The sequence below is a fragment of the Triticum aestivum genome, chromosome 7A, assembly GCF_018294505.1.
Source record: "Triticum aestivum cultivar Chinese Spring chromosome 7A, IWGSC CS RefSeq v2.1, whole genome shotgun sequence".
Taxonomy (NCBI): Eukaryota; Viridiplantae; Streptophyta; class Magnoliopsida; order Poales; family Poaceae; genus Triticum; species Triticum aestivum.
This window is the reverse complement of record NC_057812.1, coordinates 68,118,022-68,137,776: the sequence shown is the minus strand read 5'-3', so window position 1 is coordinate 68,137,776 and position 19,755 is coordinate 68,118,022.

The window sequence follows — 19,755 nt, the reverse complement described above, 5'->3', positions numbered from 1 at the left end:
AGAAAAGCATCAAGTGTTGATGGTAAACAAAACCACTAGTTTCAAGTAAAGGGACAAAGGGAAGAAAGGGGAACTTCAAGAAGAACGGCAAGCAAGTTGCTGCTCAAGTGAAAAACCCAAGTCTGGACCTAAGCCTGAAACTGAGTGCTTCTACTGCAAAGGGACTGGTCACTGGAAGCGGAACTACCCCAAGTAATTGGCGGATAAGAAGGATGGCAAAGTGAACATAGGTATATTTGATATACATGTTATTGATGTGTACTTTACTAGTGTTTATAGCAACCCCTCAGTATTTGATACTAGTTCAGTTGCTAAGAATAGTAACTCGAAACGGGAGTTGCAGAATGAACAGAGACTAGTTAAGGGTGAAGTGACGATGTGTATTGGAAATGGTTCCAAGATTGATATGATCATCATCGCACACTCCCTATACTTTCGGGATTAGTGTTAAACCTAAAATAAATGTTATTTAGTGTTTGCGTTGAGCATGAATATGATTGGATCATGTTTATTGCAATACGGTTATTCATGTAAGTTAGAGAATAATTGTTGTTCTGTTTACATGAATAAAACCTTCTATGGTCATACACCCAATGAAAATGGTTTGTTGGATCTCGATCGTGGTGATACACATTTTCATAATATTGAAGCCAAAAGATGCAAAGTTAATAATGATAGTGCAACTTATTTGTGGCACTGCCGTTTAGGTCATATTGGTGTAAAGCGCATGAAGAAAATCCATGCTGATGGGCTTTTGGAATCACTTGATTATGAATCAGTTGATGCTTGCGAACCATGCCTCATGGGCAAGATGACTAAGACTCCGTTCTCCGGAACAATGGAGCGAGCAACAGATTTGTTGGAAATCATACATACTGATGTATGTGGTCCGATGAATATTGAGGCTCATGGCAGGTATCATTATTTTCTGATCTTCACAGATGATTTGAGCAGATATGAGTATATCTACTTGATGAAACACAAGTCTGAAACATTTGAAAAGTTCAAAGAATTTCAGAGTGAAGTGGAGAATCATCGTAACAAAAATAAAAGTTTCTACGATATGATCGCAGAAGTAAAATATTTGAGTTACGAGTTTGGCCTTCAGTTAAAACAATGTGAAATAGTTTCACTACTCACGCCACCTGGAACACCACAGTGTAATGGTGTGTCCAAACATCGTAACCGTACTTTATTAGATATGGTGCGATCTATGATGTCTCTTACCGATTTACCACTATCGTTTTGGGGTTATGCATTAGAGACAGCTACATTCACGTTAAATAGGGCACCATCTAAATCCGTTGAGACGACACCGTATGAACTATGGTTTGGCAAGAAACCTAAGCTGTCGTTTCTTAAAGTTTGAGGTTGCAATGCTTATGTGAAAAAGTTTCAACCTGATAAGCTCAAACCCAAATCGGAGAAGTGCGTCTTCATAGGATACCCAAAAGAAAATGTTGGGTACACCTTCTATCACAGATCCGAAGGCAAGATATTCATTGCTGAGAATGGATCCTTTCTAGAGAAGGAGTTTCTCTCGAAAGAAGTGAGTGGGAGGAAAGTAGAACTTGATGAGGTAACTGTACCTGCTCCCTTATTGGAAAGTAGTTCATCACAGAAATCTGTTCCTGTGACTACTACACCAATTAGTGAGGAAGCTAATGATGATGATCATGTAACTTCAGATCAAGTTACTACCGAACCTCGTAGGTAAACCAGAGTGAGATCCGCACCAGAGTGGTACGGTAATCCTGTTCTGGAGGTCATGTTACTTGACCATGACGAGCCTACGAACTATGAGGAAGCGATGATGAGCCCAGATTCCGCGAAATGGCTTGAGGCCATGAAATCTGAGATGAGATCCATGTATGAGAACAAAGTATGGACTTTGATTGACTTGCCCATTGATCGGCGAGCCATTGAGATTAAATGGATCTTCAAGAGGAAGACGGACGCTGATAGTAGTGTTACTATCTACAAAGCTAGAATTGTCGCAAAAAGGTTTTGACAAGTTCAAGGTGTTGACTACGATGAGAGTTTCTCACTCGTATCTATGCTTAAGTCTGTCCGAATCATGTTAGCAATTGCCGCATTTTATGAAATCTGGCAAATGGATAAACAAAACTGCATTCCTTAATGGATTTATTAAAGAAGAGTTGTATATGATGCAACCAGAAGGTTTTGTCAATCCTAAAGGTACTAACAAAATATGCAAGCTCCAGCGATCCATCTATGGACTGGTGCAAGCATCTCGGAGTTGGAATATACGCTTTGATAAGTTGATCAAAGCATATAGTTTTATACAGACTTGCGGTGAAGCCTGTATTTACAAGAAAGTGAGTGGGAGCACTACAACATTTCTGATAAGTATATGTGAATGACATATTGTTGATCGGAGATAATGTAGAATTATTCTGCAAAGCATAAAGGAATGTTTGAAAGGAGTTTTTCAAAGAAAGACCTCGGTGAAGCTGCTTACATATTGAGCATCAAGATCTATAGAGATAGATCAAGACGCTTGATAAGTTTTTCAATGAGTACATACCTTGACAAGATTTTGAAGTAGTTCAAAATGGAACAGTCAAAGAAGGAGTTCTTGCCTTTGTTACAAGGTGTGAAGTTGAGTAAGACTCAAAACCCGACCACGGCAGAAGATAGAGAGAGAATGAAAGTCATTCCCTATGCCTCAGCCATAGGTTCTAAAAAGTATGCCATGCTGTGTACCAGACCTATTGTATACCCTGCCCTGTGTTTGGCAAGGGAGTACAATAGTGATCTAGGAGTAGATCACTGGACATTGGTCAAAATTATCCTTAGTGGAATAAGGATATGTTTCTCGATTATGGAGGTGACAAAAGGTTCGTCATAAAGGGTTACGTCGATGCAAGTTTTGACACTGATCCAGATGACTCAAAGTCTCAATCTGGATACATATTGAAAGCGGGAGCAATTATCTAGAGTAGCTCCGTGCAGAGCATTGTTGACATAGAAATTTGCAAAATACATATAGATCTGAATGTGGTAGACCCGTTGACTAAACTTCCCTCACAAGCAAAACATGATCACACCTTAGTACTCTTTGGGTATTAATCACATAGTGATGTGAACTAGATTATTGACTCTAGTAAAACCTTTGGGTGTTGGTCACATGACGATGTGAACTATGGGTGTTAATCACATGGTAATGTGAACTATTTATGTTAAATCACATGGCGATGTGAACTAGATTATTGACTCTAGTGCAAGTGGGAGACTGAGGGAAATATGCCCTAGAGGCAATAATAAAGTTATTATTTATTTCCTTATATCATGATAAATGTTTATTATTCATGCTAGAATTGTATTAACCGGAAACATAATACATGTGTGAATACATAGCCAAACAGTATGTCACTAGTATGCCTCTACTTGACTAGCTCATTGAATGAAAGATGGTTAAGTTTCCTGGCCATAGACATGAGTTGTCATTTGATTAACGGGGTCACATCCTTAGAGAATGATGTGATTGACTTGACCCATTCCGTTAGCATAGCACTTGATCGTTTAGTTTGTTGCTATTGCTTTCTTCATGACTTATACATGTTCCTATGACTATGAGATTATGCAACTCCCGTTTACCGGAGGAACACTTTGTGTGCTACCAAACGTCACAACGTAACTGGGTGATTATAAAGGTGCTCTACAGGTGTCTCCGAAGGTACTTGTTGGGTTGGCGTATTTCGAGATTAGGATTTGTCACTCCGATTGTCGGAGAGGTATCTCTGGGCCCACTTGGTAATGCACATCACTATAAGCCTTGCAAGCATTGCAACTAATGAGTTAGTTGCGGGATGATGTGTTACGGAACGAGTAAAGATACTTGCTGGTAACGAGATTGAACTTGGTATTGAGATACCGACGATCGAATCTCGGGCAAGTAAACATACCGATGACAAAGGGAACAACATATGTAGTTATGCGGTCTGACCGATAAAGATCTTCGTAGAATATGTGGGAGCCAATATGAGCATCCAGGTTCCGCTATTGGTTACTGACCGGAGACGTGTCTCGGTCATGTCTACATAGTTCTCGAACCCGTAGGGTCCGCACGCTTAAAGTTCGATGACGTTTATATTATGAGTTTATGTGTTTTGATGTACCGAAGGAGTTCGGAGTCCGGGATGAGATCGGGGACATGACGAGGAGTCTTAAAATGGTCGAGACATAAAGATCGATATATTGGACGATTATATTCGGACATCGGAAAGGTTCCAAGTGATTCGGGTATTTTCGGGAGTACCGGGGAGTTACGGGAATTCGTATTGGGCCTTAATGGGCCATATGGGAAAGGAGAGTGTCGGTGTCAAAACCGGCGGATCTCGGGTAGGGGGTCCCGAACTATGCGTCTAGGCCGGATGGTAACAGGAGGCAAGGAACACGAAGTTTTACCCAGATTCGGGCCCTCTCGATGGAGGTAAACCCTACGTCCTGCTTGATTAATATTGATGATATGGGTAGTACAAGAGTAGATATACCACGAGATCGGAGAGGCTAAACCCTAGAAACTAGCCTATGGTATGATTGTTGTTGTGTATGTTGTCCTACAGACTAAAACCCTCCGGTTTATATAGACACCGGAGATGGCTAGGGTTACACAAAGTCGGTTACAATGGTAGGAGATCTACATATCCGTATCGCCAAGCTTGCCTTCCACGCCAAGGAATGTCCCTTCCGGACACGGGACGGAGTCTTCAATCTTGTATCTTCATAGTCCAGGAGTCCGGCTGAAGGTATAGTCCGGCCATCCGGACACCCCCTAATCCAGGACTCCCTCAGTAGCCCCCGAACTAGGCTTCAATGATGATGAGTCCGGCGCGCAGATTGTCTTCGACATTGCAAGGCGGGTTCTCCTCCAAATTCTGTGTACCTGTTGAATAAAGTCCGGTTTCTTGTAGATGTTGCGCTCCTTGGCTTCTACGCCCAATAATGGCCGCTTCCCACGTGTCAAACGAATATGAAAAGTCTGAGTGTTTTTACATTCACACCCCTAGCCGCGTAAATGAGCTGACCTATTTAAGGGGACGAGGATTTAGATCCAAACCACATCTTCCCCCCTTCGCGAGTGTTCATCAGAGCGCATCCGACAAAGGTCCATTCCACCATGGCCAGCCGTCGCGACTCCTCCTCTCGCCCTTCCAGCCCTCAGCCTGGATATTGGGAGAGATGCTCCATCCCGCATAGCGAGCTAGTGACGCTCCAGACCAAGGGATTTCTCCCCCCGGCCTATATGGTCCCGGTTCGAGCCGGCCTTGCCATCTATAATGGCGGAGAGCAAGCGGAGAGTGCCCCTAATCCCTCCAAAGGAGAGCGGGTGTGCCTCGTCCCTTATTTAATAAGGGGGCTCGGATTTCCAATCCATCCATTTCTCCGGGGGCTCCTGGAGTTCTATGGCCTCCAGCTACACAATCTCACGCCTGCCTCCGTATTGCATATCGCGGGCTTCGTAGCCCTCTGCGAGCTGTTTTTGGGTATCGAGGCTCATTTCGGGCTATGGAAAAGGTTATTCTGCCTTGTGCCCCGCTCTAAGGAGGGGTCAATGTATCAAGTGGGCGGAGCCGAAGTGTGGCGCATCGCCGGGACCGGATATCTGTCCGGAACCCCAAAGAAGGCGTCCGAAGACTGGCCCTCGGAATGGTTTTATATAGAAGACGTCCCGCTGCCGGATCCTGTCCGGATCGGCCTCCCTGAATTCGACAGTGCTCCCTTAAAGAAGCGCCTAAGCTGGCGTCCACGGAGCCCTCAGAGGGAAAGTGACAGGGACATCATTTACCTGATGGGCCGAATAAGATTGTTAGCCCATTCCGGACTAACCATGATCGGGGTTATGGCCGAATGCATTATGCGGGGGGTGCAACCGCTTCAGTATAGAAGCCACCCCATGTGGGACTTCAACGGGGAGGACGACGCCACCCGCTACGGCCGTAAGGGGCCGGATTCAGCTGCCGCTCTACTAAAGATCTTGTCCACTTTGTATAAGGGAGAAGAGGAGGAATTTCTCCGCGTCAACCCACAGGGTGGATTCTCTATGCACAATCCCCCAAGCTGGGTAAGCGGTCGTATTTACTTGCCCATCCGTTTTGTATTCCCATTGTTAAATATTCAGTCTGACGACTTCAACGCAGGAACTGCGCCGGGCTGTTAAGGAAATAAGCAGCCCTCCTCCACAACCCGAGGACCCAGGACGGTCCCTCGACCCGGCCTCTCAAGAGGATCCGGACATATCTGTGGAGCTGATTGATGGAGTGTTCCATCAATTGAGCAAGGACAACGCCTTGGTGGCCATTACGGCCGATTACCCAGGGCTAATCCCGGCCTCCCAGGTAACTGAGATCGAAGTCCCAGTACCCCGAATAGGTGTCCGCCCTCTCGTGTTTTCAGTTTCCTGATTACAACCGAACTTTGCAGGGGAGGTTTTTAAGGCGGAAGGCCGAACCTGCGGCGACAAGCCAACGAGGGGCCGCAGGGCCCCGTGGGCAGAAAAGAAGTGCAGTCCGGACCGAGGCGTCAGCGCAAAGGTATGGCGCGCCCCCTTATCCCAGGTGTTATACCTTCGAGGCACATTGACACTCGTGCTCTCTTCAGGACAAAGAGACCTCGCCGGACTATATCCGGAGAGGCTGCCAATCGCGCCTCCACCAGCCAGGCTCCAAAGCCTGGTCCGGAGGCGGAGGCGAACGCAAGGCGCGCGCCAGACGCTCCTCCGACGGAGGATGTGGACGGGTTGTCTGCCACCAACTCTGAGGTGGAGAGTGCCATGAACCACAGGCGTCGCCGGACAATTCTTCGCGACGCTTGTTTCTCCCAAGGGGCGTTAGATGCCTTCAACTCGGGAGATGCGTACCTCCGTGCCGCTCAAAATGGTCTAGCCAGAGCCACGGAGCAATATGTAAAAGACATACGGGTAAGAAAATTTTGGTAATTATATATATATATATATATATATACCAGTAGCCCCCGAGACTTGAAACAGTTAGAATAACTGATTTAAGGATCATTTGTTATGCAGGTTCTTACAGAAAAGAATTCCCTACTGTCCAAGGAGCTGGAAGAGTGCAAAGCCCAACTTGAGGCCGCACTAGCCGCGGCAGGGGAGCCCAAGGAGACCCCCTCTGGTAATATACACTTCGAAAGATAAGTATTTTGCGAAGCACGGCATGGGTGCGAATCTGACAAATGAAATTGCAGATGGCGCCGGATTGAATCCGGAAAGGCAACACCTCCTACGCCAGCTAAAGGGTGGTGAGAAGGTGCTGACAAAGGTGAGGCGGGAGAAGAACGATCTCCAAGATGCCAACACCAAGCTGGGCGTCGAGCTGAAAGATGTTCGTGCCCAGCTGTCAGACTCCGTGAAGGAGAATCAGCGGCTTCGGCGCGGCATATTTAGTAAGTGCTTGAACGAACCTTTGAAAGAAAGTTCGGCGGGGAAGTCGACTAACAGAGCAATGTCTGTAGGTGTGCTAACAGGTCGTCCTGCAGAGGAGATGCCCGGTTCTACGGGTGACCTTCTTCCCGAGCTCTCGCAACTGCTCGATCGAGTTCGGCAGGCGATGCAAGGCGTCGCCCAGGCCCTGTGGCCATCCGTCTCCATGCCCGAAGGTCTTGGAGAGCTTGCGGAGAAGCTAAAGGGAGCACGGCGGCGCTTCCGATTGTGGAAGATATCGGCCTGCCGTCAAGGCGCTAGGGAGGCCTGGGCCATGGTGAAGACGCGGTACGCAAAGGCTGACCCCAACCACATGGCCGAGGTCGGTCCTGTAGGGCCCGATGGGAAGGAGATCCCTGTAAGCTTAGTATACGGCCAAGTAGAGTTGGCCGCAAAGTATTCCCAGCAGGACTGTAAATTAGACAGCCTGTTAGATGGTATTGAAGAGGAATACAATCAGTCAAAATGACTATGTAATTTAATTGACATTTATAATGCCTTCTAGCCGGATTGTAGATCATTTGTCATGGCCGACCTTTTCGCTTCAGCCTCGGGACCTGACGGTCCGGAGTGTGTCCGAATTCCCATGCGGTTATATAGGAACCGGGGAATGCATGGAGACCAGGCGTAGGGGTCATTAGTGCGTGAACAGACAAGTGCCCGACTAGTTATGTTATATTACATGGTTAGTAAGAAACATCTTCCAGGGAGAATAGTTCCGTTAGGGGTTCCTTTCCCTGGGAGGCATGCCCTAAGGTGCATGTCCATGCTGCGAAAAGAAACGCAGGAAAAACATCTGGGGGCGTATAGATAAAAATAAAAAAGATCATCTTTAGTTCACCGACCGAATATTCCCTTAAGAACGCTAGCTTTCGGCTTCACCCAGTCTGAGGTACACGTCCGGCTGACCCGGCAGTAACAATCGCAGAGGTGCTCCCTTTACCACCTAGCCGAACAATCGGGAACGTAGGGGTAAGCACAGGAGCCAGGCAACCCAGCTTGGCCAAAACTTAAGTCATATCGATGCATATAATGGTGAATAAAAGGTACATGCGGAAGTGTGACACATGTGTTGGGCATGAAGCCCGTATGAATAAGCTTCTGTTTAAAGAAGCCCCCAGGTTTAATGAGCGCGGATAGTGCGTCACTTTATGAGCCTTTAAAGGCTATAAGAGAGAAAGAGATAGAAGAAGAGAAATGTAAGACAGAAAATATATAAAAAATAGACAGAGGAAGGAGACGAACACAGAGTCCGGCGCTAGGCATAGAATCTTCGGAGACGGGCTGCGTTCCATGGGTTCGGCTCGAGTCGGTTATCCGATGCATCCCGCAGGCGGTACGCTCCACCAGTCAGGACTTGGTCAATTATGAAGGGACCTTCCCACTTGGGCTTGAGTTTGTCCTTTTTCTTGTCCGGTAGTCGTAGGACTAATTTGCCAATGTTGTAATTTTTGGCCCGTACTTCTTTGCTTTGGTATCTTCGAGCCTGCTGTTGATAGAATGCGGAACGGGCTTTTGCCACGTCACGCTCCTCCTCCAATGCGTCCAAGCTGTCCTGCCGATCGAGCTCGGCTTCTCTTTCTTCGTACATGCGCACTCGAGGTGAGTCATGAATTATGTCGCAAGGCAAAACTGCCTCTGCGCCGTACACCATAAAGAATGGTGTGTATCCGGTGGTGCAATTCGGCGTGGTTCGCAGCCCCCAGAGTACGGAGTCGAGCTCCTCTACCCAGTGCGTGTTAGATTCCTTGAGGGACCGCACTAATCTGGGTTTGATGCCGCTCATGATAAGACCATTTGCACGTTCGACCTGGCCGTTAGTTTGTGGGTGATAGACGGAAGCATAATCGAGCTTGATGCCCATGTTTTTGCACCAGAGTTTTACCTCGTCGGCCGTGAAGTTCGTGCCGTTATCAGTGATGATGCTGTGGGGGACGCCGTAACGGTGTACAACCCCGGATATAAAGTCTATCACCGGTCCGGATTCGGCCGTCTTAACAGGCTTGGCTTCTATCCATTTGGTGAACTTATCCACCATGACCAGTAAGTATTTTTGCTTGTGGGTTCCGCCTTTAAGGGGTCCAACCATGTCAAGCCCCCAGACCGCGAAGGGCCAAGTAATGGGGATAGTTTGGAGGGCGGTGGGTGGCATATGGCTTTGGTTTGCAAAGAGCTGGCAACCGGTGCATCGTTGGACTAAGTCCTGAGCGTCTGCCCGGGCCGTCGGCCAATAAAAGCCTGTACGGAAGGCCTTGCTTACAAGGGACCGAGCTGCAGCGTGATGACCGCCGAGTCCGGCATGAATTTCAGCCAGGAGGTTCCGCCCCTCCTCTTCGGAGATGCACCTTTGAAGGACTCCGGTAGTGCTTTTCTTATAAAGCTCTCCCTCGTGGACTCTGTAGGCTTTGGATCGCCGCACTATGCAGCGTGCCTCATTTTGGTCCTCGGGGAGTTCCTGCCTAGTAAGGTAGGCGAGGAATGGTTCTGTCCACGGGGCGATGACGGCCATTATTACGTGGGCTGAAGGTGTTATTTCATTGGCAGAGCCTCCGATTGTGTCAGAATGTTCGGTGTCGGGCAGTGCGGTTGGGTCCGGGCTGTTATTGTTCGGCTCCCCTTCCCATACTACGGATGGCTTGAACAGCCTTTCCAAGAAGATGTTGGGGGGGACTACATCGCGTTTTGCGCCGATGCGTGCCAGGACATCTGCCGCCTGATTATTTTCCCGGGCTATATGGTGAAATTCAAGCCCCTCGAACCGAGCTGACATTTTTAGGACGGCGTTGCGGTAAGCTGCCATTTTTGGATCCTTGGCATCGAAGTCTCCATTTATTTGGGATATTGCGAGGTTCGAGTCCCCGCGCACCTCTAGGCGTTGAATGCCCATGGATACTGCCATCCGGAGACCATGTAAAAGGGCCTCATATTCGGCTGCATTGTTGGAGTCCGTGTACATAATCTGGAGTACGTATTGAACTGTGTCTCCTGTGGGGGACGTCAAAACGACGCCGGCCCCCAGTCCGGCCAACATCTTGGAGCCGTCGAAATGCATGATCCAATTTGAATATGTGCCGTACTCTTTAGGGAGTTCGGCCTCCGTCCATTCTGCGACGAAGTCGGCCAAGACTTGCGACTTGATGGCTCGCCGTGGCTTATAAGTTATGTCGAACGGGAGGAGCTCAATGGCCCATTTTGCAATCCGGCCCGTTGCGTCACGGTTGTTTATAATATCGTTAAGTGGTACTTCCGAGGCTACTGTTATTGAACACTCTTGAAAGTAGTGTCGTAGCTTCCGGGATGCCATGAATACCGCGTACGCAATCTTTTGATAATGCGGGTACCGTGATTTGCAGGGAGTGAGGACAGTGGACACATAATAGACCGGCTTTTGAAGGGGGAATTTGTGTCCGTCCGCTTCTCGTTCGACGACGAGCACTGCGCTTACAACCTGATGTGTTGCTGCAATGTATAATAGCATTGGTTCGCCAATGTTTGGCGCGGCCAGGACTGGGTTTGTTGCCAGTATGGCTTTTATTTCGTCGAGTCCGGCCGTGGCTGCATCCGTCCATTTGAAGTGTTCGGTGCGCCGAAGGAGGCGGTAAAGGGGTAGGGCCTTTTCTCCCAAGCGGGAGATAAAGCGGCTTAGAGCCGCCACGCATCCGGTTAACTTTTGTATTTGTTTGAGGTCCTTTGGGATATCCAGTTGCGACAGAGCTCGGATCTTGGCTGGATTTGCTTCAATTCCTCTACCGGATACAATGAAGCCCAAGAGCTTTCCGGCTGGAACGCCGAAAACGCATTTTTCCGGGTTGAGCTTGATGTCGTATGTTCGGAGGTTATCAAATGTGAGCCTCAAGTCGTCTACTAGAGATTCAACATGTCTTGTTTTGACGACCACATCATCTACATATGCCTCCACTGTTTTGCCGATCTGGCTTGCCAGACATGTCTGAATCATGCGCTGATATGTTGCGCCGGCGTTTTTGAGCCCGAAGGGCATCGTGTTGAAGCAGAATGGGCCGTATGGTGTGATAAATGCCGTTGCGGCTTGGTCTGGTTCTGCCATCTTGATTTGATGGTAGCCGGAATATGCATCGAGGAAACACAACGAATCGTGTCCTGCGGTAGCATCGATAATTTGATCGATGCGGGGGAGGGGGAAGGGATCCTTTGGGCAAGCCTTGTTAAGGTCTTTAAAATCAACACACAGGCGCCAGGATTTGTCCTTCTTTGGTACCATCACCAGGTTTGCTAGCCAGTCCGGATGTTTTATATCTCTGATGAATCCGACCTCCAATAGCTTTGCTAGCTCCTCTCCCATGGCCTGTCTCTTAGGTTCGGAAAAACGTCGAAGAGCCTGTTTGATAGATTTGAATCCTGTTTGGATATTTAAGCTGTGCTCGGCCAGCCTGCGTGGGATTCCTGGCATGTCTGAAGGGTGCCAGGCGAAAATGTCCCAGTTCTCTCGTAGGAACTCTCGCAGTGCGGCGTCTACATCAGGGTTTAACTGTGCCCCGATGGAAGCTGTTTTATTGGGGTCCGTTGGATGGACTTGGAATTTGACTATTTCGTCCGCCGGTTTAAAGGAGGTGGACTTGGATCTTTTGTCGAGTACCACATCGTCCCTATTCACCGTAGAGCGCAGCGCAGTCAGTTCCTCAGCCGCTAGGGCTTCGGATAGTGCCTCGAGGGCCAGTGCGGCTGTCTTGTTTTCGGCGCGGAGTGCTATGTCCGGATCACTAGCGAGAGTGATGATCCCGTTAGGCCCGGGCATCTTGAGCTTCATGTACCCGTAATGGGGTATTGCTTGGAAGATTGTAAACGCTTCCCGCCCTAGCAGAGCGTGATAACCGCTGCTGAACGGAGCCACATGGAACGTGACCTCTTCGGACCTGTAATTATCCGGCGTGCCGAACACCACATCTAGTGTGATTTTTCCTGTACAGCGCGCTTCCCGACTGGGGATTATTCCTCTAAAGGTTGTGCTGCTTCGCTCAATGCGGTTCCAGTCTATTTCCATTTTTTGAAGGGTTTCCTCATAAATGAGGTTCAATCCGCTGCCGCCGTCCATGAGTACCTTGGTAAGACGAAAGCCGTCCACTATTGGACTGAGGACCAATGCGGCTGGTGCTCGGGCTGTTCGGAATTTAGGTTCATCACTGGCGTTAAAGGTAATAGCCGTGTCACTCCATGGGTTTATTGTTGCTACTTGGTAGACTTCGGCAAGGCTGCGGAGTGTCCTTTTTCGCATATTATTTGATGCGAAAGTCTCGAAGACTGTTAATACCGTATTGGTGTCTCTGGGGTGGCTTTCTGTGGCCTCCGGAATTAGGAGATTTTCGCCAATTTTGGCCACCTGCCGGAGTATCCAACATGCTCTGAGGCTGTGAGTTGGTGTGGCGTCCTCTGTACTGTGAATTTTACAGGGTCCATTGAGCCATCCTTCCAGTACGGTTCCATGCCCTGTAGAGGGTTTTTGCTTTTTAGTGCTTGACCCGGGTGTCTGGTGATGATGCACCCTTTTATTTCGGACTGGGTTTGTATTCAGGGCCGGATTGTCCCAAAATTTGATTTCGGTTTTCCAGGCGCTTTCCATCGCACAGTACTTTCGTACAATGGACGCCAAGTCAGCGAAGTGTGTAATATCACGGCGACTTATGGCGTTGAGTATTCCCTTGTCCGTGCAATTATTGCAGAAGATTGAGATTGCGTCTTCCTCGCGGCAGTCCCTTAGCCTGTTCTTAACCAGGAGGAATCTGGCCCAGTAATGATGTACTGTTTCATCGGGCTCTTGCCTGATTTTGGATAGATCGCTTATGTTGGGGTGGGTGGGTGGAATTAAATCCGAAGCCTCACCCCATCTGAGGCTCAGAGGCCGAGGAATTTCCGAACTCGAAAATTTGGATTCCTGGATGTTGTCCAATGAATCCAGCCCGTCGCCTGACTCTAAGTTCAGGTCTTGAGTGATATCCTCCCCTCCGCGGGTATCCGGCTTGGAGGGATCGGGAATCCGGACGTAGCGAGTCCTTAAGATAGATGAAGGGTCGCCGCACTGTCCCTCTACCACGGCAACGTGATGGGTGACTTGGGGAGAGTTAATCTCTCTCAGATCGGGTTTAGGCCCAATCTGGTCGTAATCCGTAGCGACTCCCAGGGCGGCGAAGCGATCCAAGAGCTCGTTTATGGAGGAGAGCTCCATTGGATCTAACTGCTCGGCGAGTTCCGAGCTGACATGAAGATTGTTTTCGATGGCTCGAGAGGTCATCGTCGGCGCAGAAGCCGAACAGGCGGTCATAAGAAAACCACCTAGCCGGAGGGTTTGGCCGACAGCCAAAGCTCCCTTAGCAACGGTGCCGTCTTTAAAGACGGGGCGAGGCATCCTTCCTGATGGCGACGCCACAGAGGAACTCTCAATGAAAGCACCAATGTCGGTGTCAGAACCGGTGGATCTCGGGTAGGGGGTCCCGAACTGTGCGTCTAGGCCGGATGGTAACAGGAGGCAAGGAACACGAAGTTTTACCCAGGTTCGGGCCCTCTTGATGGAGGTAAAACCCTACGTCCTGCTTGATTAGTATTGATGATATGGGTAGTACAAGAGTAGATCTACCACGAGATCGGAGAGGCTAAACCCTAGAAACTAGCCTATGGTATGATTGTTGTTGTGTATGTTGTCCTACGGACTAAAACCCTCCGATTTATATAGACACCGGAGAGGGCTAGGTTTACACAAAGTTGGTGATAATAGTAGGAGATCTACATATCCGTATCACCAAGCTTGCCTTCCACGCCAAGGAAAGTCCCTTCCGGACACGGGACGGAGTCTTCAATCTTGTATCTTCATAGTCCAGGAGTCCGGCCAAAGGTATAGTCCGGCCATCCGGACACCCCTAATCCAGGACTCCCTCAAAGAGAAAGGCCTCAAAGGGTGGCCGCACCCCTCCCCATGGGCTGGTCCGAATTGGACTAGGGAGGGGGGCGTCCCCTTCATTCCTTCTCCTTTTCCCTTCCCTTTCCTTCCCTCCTACTCCTACTACATGGAAGGGCTCCTAGTTCTACTAGGAAAGGGGGAATCCTACTCCCGGTGGGAGTAGGACTCCCCTAGGGCGCGTCATAGAGAGGTCCGGCCCTCCCCCTCCTCCACTCCTTTATATACGGGGGCATGGGGCACCCCAAAGACACAAAAATTGATCTCTTGATCTCTTAGCCGTGTGCGGTGCCCCCTCCACCATAATCCACCTCGATCATATCGTAGCGGTGCTTAGGCGAAGCCCTGCGTCGGTAGAACATTATCATCGTCACCACGCCGTCGTGCTGACGAAACTCTCCCTCAACACTTGGCTGGATCGGAGTTCGAGGGACGTCATCGAGTTGAACGTGTGCAGAACTCGGAGGTGTCGTGCGTTCGGTACTTGATCGGTCGGATCGTGAAGACGTACGACTACATCAATCGCATTGTGCTAATGCTTCCGCTTTTGGTCTACGAGGGTACGTGGACAACACTCTCCCCTCTCATTGCTATGCATCACCATGATCTTGCATGTGCGTAGGAATTTTTTTGAAATTACTACGTTCCCCAACAACATCTAGTGAGCCTCATGTGGATACTAGCACTATTTCTAGTCAAAATGCTATGTTGCCATTGTTGGGGAACGTAGTAATTTCAAAAAAATTCCTATGCACACGCAAGATCATGGTGATGCATAGCAACGAGAGGGGAGAGTGTGATCTACGTACCCTTGTAGATCGACAACGGAAGCGTTAACTTGGTTGATGTAGTCGTACGTCTTCACGGTCCGACCGATCAAGCACCGAAACTACAGCACCTCCGAGTTCTAGCACACGTTCAGCTCGATGACGATCCCCGGACTCCGATCCAGCAAAGTGTGGGGGAAGAGTTCCGTCAGCACAACGGCGTGGTGACGATCTTGATGTACTACTGTCGCAGGGCTTCGCCTAAGCACCGCTACAATATTATCGAGGACTATGGTGGAAGGGGGCACCGCACACGGCTAAGAATATGATCACGTGGATCAACTTATGTCCTCAGGGGTGCCCCTTGCCTCCGCATATAAAGGTTCAAAGGGGGGGCCGGCCGTCCAAGAGGAGGCGCGCCAGGAGGAGTCCTACTCCCTTTGGGAGTAGGACTCCCCCCTTTCCTAGTTGGAATAGGATTCGCGGAGGGGGGAAAAGAGGAGAGAGAGGAGGAAGGGGGGCCAGCCCCCTCTCCTTGTCCTATTCGGACCAAGGGGGGAGGGGCGCGCGGCCCATCTCTGGCCACCTCTCCTCTCTTCCACTAAGGCCCACTAAGGCCCATATACCTCCCGGGGGGGTTCCGGTAACCTCCCGGTAATTCGGTAAAATCCCGATTTCACCCGGAACACTTCCGATATCCAAACATAGGCTTCCAATATATCAATCTTTATGTCTCGACCATTTCGAGACTCCTCGTCATGTCCGTGATCACATCCGGGACTCCGAACAACCTTCGGTACATCAAAACGCATAAACTCATAATATAACTGTCATCGAAACCTTAAGCGTGCGGACCCTACGGGTTCGAGAACAATGTAGACATGACCGAGACACGTCTCAATAACCAATAGCGGGACCTGGATGCCCATATTGGTTCCTACATATTCTACGAAGATCTTTTATCGGTCAGACCGCATAACAACATACGTTGTTCCCTTTGTCATCGGTATGTTACTTGCCCGAGATTCGATCGTCGGTATCCTATACCTAGTTCAATCTCGTTACCGGCAAGTCTCTTTACTCGTTCTGTAATACATCATCCCGCAACTAACTCATTAGTTGCAATGCTTGCAAGGCTTAAGTGATGTGCATTACCGAGAGGGCCCAGAGATACCTCTCCGACAATCGGAGTGACAAATCCTAATCTCAAAATATGCCAACCCAACATGTACCTTTGGAGACACCTGTAGAACTCCTTTATAATCACCCATTTACGTTGTGAAGTTTGGTAGCACACAAAGTGTTCCTCTGGCAAACGGGAGTTGCATAATCTCATAGTCATAGGAACATGTATAAGTCATGAAGAAAGCAATAGCAACATACTAAACGATCGGGTGCTAAGCTAATGGAATGGGTCATGTCAATCAGATCATTCAACTAATGATGTGATCCCGTTAATCAAATAACAACTCTTTGTCCATGGTTAGGAAACATAACCATCTTTCATTAACGAGCTAGTCAAGTAGAGGCATACTAGTGACACTCTGTTTGTCTATGTATTCACACATGTATTATGTTTCCGGTTAATACAATTCTAGCATGAATAATAAACTTTTATCATGATATAAGGAAATAAATAATAACTTTATTATTGCCTCTAGGGCATATTTCCTTCAGCCATGTGCTAGTCCTTGTAATTCATCTACTCACAATCTTGGTACATCTTGTGATGAATTGCTTTCCTTGCCTTGTTGCTCTAACCATGAAGCTTATACTTCCTCTAGTACTTGTGTTGAGACTAACCATGTAGAGGAAATCAAAGAGCTCAAGGCCCAAGTCACTTCTTTGAAGAAAGACTTGGAAAAGAGTCATGAAGGGAAATTCACACTCAACAATATCTTGAGTGTGCAAAAATCCCCCAATGACAAAGGTGGACTTGGATTCAACTCCAAGAAGAAGAAGAAGAAGTCCAAGATGAACAAAAAGTGCAAAGTAGAAGGGCATCATGTTAGATCTTGCCCATTGAAGAAGAATGCCATTAGTGACAAGCAACAAGGGAAGCGGCCACAAGTTCGATCTCATGCTCAACCACAAGTTGAAGAAAGTCCTCTTCCCAAGAATCCTCAAGCTAATGCTTCTCAAGTTGAGAAATCAAGTGAGAAGAAAGTGAAGTGTAGACGTTGCTACTTATGTCGTGAGAAAGGTCACCTCGCCTCTTCATGCACTAGTGGTAACTTATCCAACCCAATTATTATTGATGATCTATTCTCTTGGGAAGGATAAGGTTGGCAATGTGTTTGCCAAAGTTGTTGGTACTCAAAGTGGTGTCAAGAAGAGAACCATTTGGGTAGCCAAGCCTATTGTGAGTAACCTCTTAGGACCCAACTTGGTTGGGGACCAACAAGCTCAAACTTGATCAATAGGTGTTGTTGGAGGGCATTGGAGACTTGGCTACTTTATGAAGAATTATGGGGACTTCATCATTCTAATTGTCTCAAGCCAAGTTATTCGAATTATCAAGTTTCTATCTTATATCCAATGTTTCTCCATGCGGTAACTCGTGCTTAAAGTGTTTACATTGATAGTTACTTACCCCTTTGCATGTTTGGTTTTGTTCCTTGCATGTGTTTGTATATGTTGTGCTTCCAACTTGATTGTCTTGAGCAATCAAGTATGTGTGTGTTGGTTTGCACATCATGTACGTGGGTGTCATGCATTGAGCCTTTTGCATCTTGTTCTTTTCTTAGTTGGCTCTTGTGAGAGATTAATGGAATATCCCATTATGGGGAGTGATGTGCTTTGTGCACCTCACAATCCTATATATGTGTGTACATGAGTAATACCATCTAGTATTGATATTTCAAGATTATCTAGTCGCTATGTGGTATGTCTTCTCATGAGAAATTCAAATTCTATATTGTCCATTAATTATCTCGTGTTGGATCATTATTTTGCCTCTTGTTTATCTTTAGTTGGTATCACATTATGGGGGAGTAATATGCTATGTGTATATTACTAGCCTAGAAAATGTGTACATTTGAGATATTGTCACCTAGAATTGATATTGTAAATTATCTTGTTCCTAGGTGGCATGTTAGCTCTACAAGTTGCAATTTGCTTTTTGTTTGGTGTGAATATGATGTCGGATATCCTTGTTATCTACCACCGGGAATTATTTCCAAATACTTCTTGCCTTTTGACAATTGGTACTCACTTATGTGTGGTAGAAATTATTGATCATCTTTACATTGGCCTTTGCTTTTATTTGCTTTATCTCTTGCCTAGGATTGTGTCAACTCCCATTGTATTCCATACCACTTGTGGATCTTGTTAATTTCTTGACCCTGTCTAGTGTTTTCTAGATATAGTGAAAGTGGTGATCCCACCTTGTTGGGGATATTACTACTAGAGGTAAACCGGCCTTATGTAGCCAGGTTGACTCTTTGAAGATTAGAAGCCCATGAAGATGCAAAGATGATGGCGCTTTACGGAAGGCCCAAGGCCCAAAGGCGGGTTACAGCCTGTAAATGTAAACCGACCTAGTCATGTAACTTGTATTGTAAGATAGGAAGAGTAGAGACCGAACCGGACACGTTTATGATCCGGCTTCGGGACTCTGTAGCCCGGCGGGCGTCAACCTATGTATATAAAGGGATGACCCGGCCGCGGTTTAGGGACAGACAACAACTCGGGAGCCAGACAAAGCAGATTCGCTCCCTGGCCTTCGAAACCCTAGCAATACCAATCACAACTAGACGTAGGCTTTTACCTTCCTCGAAGGGGCCGAACTAGTATAAAACTCTCTGTGTCCCCTTGTCCGGTTTAACCCCTTTAAGCTAACCCATAGCGATGGCTCCACGACTAAGTCCTTTCACAAGGACATCTGCCGTGACAAACCCACGGCAGTTGGCGCCCACCATGGGGCTGTCGCATAATGGTTTTGAGTTCTTGAAGGGCAGCTTTGATGGACTTAAGGGATACGCTGTGGGCCGGATGACGAAGAGTCATCATGGCAAGCTCTACATCGACAACACAGGATGGGGTCCCGAGGACGATTCAATCGAATACGGGTACCGGGTTCCCTTTGGTGGGATTCACGTCTTCATCGGCAAGATTGGCGAACCGGCCCCTGAGCTGGACATCTGCACCGACATCATCGAAACGGCTCGACAGGCAAGTTCTTCGCCGATTCAGCCCGAGGCAAGGTATGTTTTCATAGGTGTCATCCATGGATCGAGGTACGAGGACGGGCTGGTATCCGATGGAGAGACCGTGGTCTGTTCTGATGACAAGTCTTCTGGAGAGACCGAATCACTTTACCAGTTGCAGGACGGCCAGATTGATGGAGGATCCGAGGGCAATAGTATTTCGGATTCCCCTAATCTGCCAAACCGGGCCTCCATCTTCATGGCCGGCACACAATCAGTGCCTCATTCATCTACCGCCGCAGCAATGCTCTCCGGTTCAACAACAGCTACACCAGCAGGGGCAGGAAGCTCTGCGCCGCCTCCAGCCAAAGTCCTGTCTGATTTGTTTGATGCTTTGGCAACGTTGATGGCCGCAGAGGTGGATGCAGCAGCCAGGGATCAGCACAATGCGGA